Source organism: Lagopus leucura, unplaced genomic scaffold (assembly GCF_019238085.1).
Source record: "Lagopus leucura isolate 7727_CA_CO unplaced genomic scaffold, USGS_WTPT01 35165-1_obj-0_obj, whole genome shotgun sequence".
Classification (NCBI taxonomy): Eukaryota; Metazoa; Chordata; class Aves; order Galliformes; family Phasianidae; genus Lagopus; species Lagopus leucura.
Window position 1 is genome coordinate 36,991 of NW_024969231.1, and position 3,881 is coordinate 40,871.

Sequence of the window (3,881 nt, forward strand, 5' to 3'; positions counted from 1 at the left end):
TTTGTGCAAAAGGAAAGACTTTGAAATCAGCCAAATCCAGAGCAAAATTGAGGATGAGCAAGCCCTGGGCATGCAGTTACAGAAGAAGATCAAGGAGCTGCAGGCAAGTCTCTGGTCCTTCCCTTCTGGCCTTCAGAAAACATCTGAAGGACATGGATGTGAAGGGTTCCTGATGCTCCCCAGGCCCGTATTGAGGAACTGGAGGAGGAAATTGAGGCAGAGCGAACCTCTCGGGCCAAAGCAGAGAAGCACCGAGCTGACCTCTCCAGGGAGCTGGAGGAGATCAGTGAGCGCCTGGAGGAAGCAGGAGGGGCTACGGCAGCTCAGATCGATATGAACAAGAAGCGTGAGGCAGAATTTCAGAAGATGCGCCGTGACCTGGAAGAGGCCACGCTGCAGCACGAAGCCACGGCTGCCGCCCTGCGGAAGAAGCATGCGGACAGCACAGCGGAGCTTGGGGAGCAGATCGACAACCTGCAACGAGTCAAGCAGAAGCTGGAGAAGGAGAAGAGTGAGCTGAAGATGGAGATTGATGACTTGGCCAGCAACATGGAGTCTGTCTCCAAAGCCAAGGTACAGCAATACCTTATAGGCTTGTTGCCTCATTGGAATTCTGTGGAATTCCACCTCCTTGTGGGGAGTGTGAACTGCTAATTCTCTTTCTGTATGCTGACATATAGGCAAGTCTGGAGAAGACATGCCGAGCATTGGAAGATCAGCTGAGTGAGATTAAGACAAAAGAAGAGGAGCATCAACGGATGATCAATGATATTAATGCTCAAAGAGCTCGTCTACATACAGAATCAGGTAAGACTTTCACGTTTCCTTTATGTCAATGAACAATGACTGAGTTGAGTCTGTTCCATTTAAAGTAGAGGAGACACAGAGGGGATCACAGAGAGCAATTTAATCTAGGGAGCTCTCTTCAAGATCGGGTTAGACCACACGACATCTGAAAGCCCTTTCCAACTTAAAATCATCATGTGTTTCTGTGATTAACTTAGTGTATAATTTACCTTATAATTTACATGAGGCCTGTCCAACAGAATTGTCTCTCCTATAAGGAGAAATGTATGAATTAATATTATAATTTTTTGAAAGCAATGTATTTGAAATATATTGTCTTAAAGCCCAGTCCTAATTGTCCACAACACTGTCATCAGTGGCAATTAAAGGCCTAAGTATCTGCAAACTTTCCCAGGTGAATATTCACGCCAGGTGGAGGAGAAAGATGCTCTGATTTCTCAGCTGTCTCGAGGCAAGCAGGCATTCACCCAGCAGATTGAGGAACTCAAGAGGCATTTAGAGGAGGAGATAAAGGTGAGGAGGTTATACAAAATTTTGTTTTATCCAGTGCATCCCCCTTACCAAAAGGTGCTGCAGACATACTAGATTACAGAAAAATTGTGTTGAGAGAGAAAAAAATGATAGTTAATTCAGCACAAGTTGTTTTCTTCCTGATATCTGCCACCTATCCTTGGAAGATATTGCAAATTCCCAGCTATTCATTCCTCATTCTATATATTGCCATTATTTTCACGAAAATAATTATTAAGAGTCCAATAGCTTATCAGTCAGAACACTTTCCAAGAGATTTCTATTCTTCATCATCCTACAACTTCTCTCCACAGGCCAAGAACGCTCTGGCCCATGGCTTGCAGTCTGCCCGCCATGACTGTGACTTGCTCCGGGAACAATACGAGGAGGAGCAGGAAGCCAAGGGTGAGCTGCAGCGTGCCCTGTCCAAGGCCAACAGCGAAGTGGCCCAGTGGAGAACCAAATATGAGACGGACGCTATTCAGCGCACAGAGGAGCTGGAGGAGGCCAAGTATGTGGAGGGGAAGTGGGGAAGTCTGACAGAAACTAATAATGGAAAATTGAAGAGGGCGCTGTAATATACTGGCTGTAACATACTGGCTGCACACCACTGCTTCCTATGAACCTGAGAATTTGCTTTCTCAACGGAAATTGTGCTTACAACCTCCCAGGAAGAAGCTGGCACAGCGCCTGCAGGATGCAGAGGAACACGTTGAAGCCGTGAACTCCAAATGTGCTTCCCTGGAAAAGACAAAGCAGAGGCTGCAGAATGAGGTGGAGGACCTGATGATTGACGTAGAGCGAGCAAATGCTGCCTGCGCAGCTCTGGACAAGAAGCAGAAGAACTTTGACAAGGTATTCTGGGCTCCAGGCCTGTGTTTTCTGAGCAGAACATGATTGTCGCATCCATACTCATGCTCTGTTGCTCCTCAGATCCTATCAGAGTGGAAGCAGAAGTACGAGGAAACGCAGGCTGAGCTGGAGGCCTCCCAGAAGGAGTCTCGCTCCCTCAGCACAGAGCTGTTCAAGATGAAGAATGCCTATGAGGAGTCCCTGGACCACCTGGAAACGCTGAAGCGTGAGAACAAGAACTTGCAGCGTAAGTCGCTCAGCCTTTCCTGCTGGCAGGGCTTTCTCAGAAGCTTTCCTGCCCACCTCTCCACCTGGGTCTGTGCCTGCAGTGATGGGAGCAGACCTGTTATGCTGGGGTCACAGGGCCTTTCCCTCTATGCTCTATACCTGACCATGTGAATGTTCATTCTTCTCCACAGAGGAGATTTCTGACCTCACGGAGCAGATTGCAGAGGGAGGAAAGGCGATTCATGAGCTGGAGAAAGTCAAGAAGCAGATTGAGCAGGAGAAGTCTGAACTTCAGGCAGCTCTAGAGGAAGCTGAGGTACCCAAAAATATTTACTTATCTGATTTAGGTCTTGGATCACTCTCCTTGTAAGTAATGTGAAGTCATTCCCAGAAAGAAAAGCATGAGAGTTCTTGAATGAAAGTTTAGAGATGCTGTCAGAAACATTGCACTATTTTTTACTCAAGCATCATTTTCAGCATTTGTTATGTAAGTATTTAATTCTCATTTATTCTTCTATAGGCCTCCCTAGAACATGAGGAGGGGAAGATCCTTCGTGTCCAGTTGGAACTCAATCAGGTCAAATCTGACATTGACAGGAAGATAGCAGAGAAAGATGAGGAAATTGACCAGCTGAAGAGAAACCATCTCAGAGTTGTAGATTCCATGCAGAGCACTTTGGATGCTGAGATCAGGAGCAGGAATGAAGCCCTGAGACTGAAGAAGAAGATGGAGGGAGACCTGAATGAAATAGAGATCCAGCTGAGCCATGCCAACCGCCAGGCTGCAGAGGCACAGAAAAACCTCAGAAACACACAAGGAGTGCTCAAGGTCCATTGAATAAATGATGACCATTAACAAAATCTTAACTAATATTTACAATTTTAGAGGCCTATGAATCTTATAATTTCTTTCTTTGTTCTACAGGATACCCAGATACATTTGGATGATGCTCTCAGGTCACAGGAGGACCTGAAGGAGCAAGTGGCCATGGTGGAGCGCAGAGCAAACCTGCTGCAGGCTGAGGTTGAGGAGCTACGGGCAGCCCTAGAGCAGATGGAGCGCTCGAGGAAAGTGGCTGAGCAGGAGCTTCTGGATGCAAGTGAGCGTGTGCAGCTCCTCCATACTCAGGCAAGTCCATGGGTTGAAAGCATTTAATGATTAGACCTGTTTTGATTTTTCAATAAGTACATAACTTCAACAGACCTCTACCATTACTATTATCAGCAAGGGTCATTCTTCATATAAAAAAACAATAGAACTCTATGTGAAAGCAGGGAAATGGTATTTTACTGAAAATTAGTGATGATATACATGTATATGATATATATGCCGCGTGGTTTTTCTTCAACAGAACACCAGCTTGATCAACACCAAGAAGAAGCTAGAATCAGACATTTCCCAAATTCAGAGTGAGATGGAGGATACCATCCAGGAAGCCCGCAATGCTGAAGAGAAGGCCAAGAAGGCCATCACCGATGTGAGT

At 46.0% G+C, this 3,881-nt stretch overlaps 1 pseudogene; it reads left to right on the forward strand.

Moving 5' to 3' along the window:
- Positions 1 to 3,875, forward strand: part of LOC122194060 — a 5,333-nt pseudogene extending 1,458 nt beyond the window's left edge.
- The last annotated feature ends 6 nt before the right edge of the window (positions 3,876 to 3,881 follow it).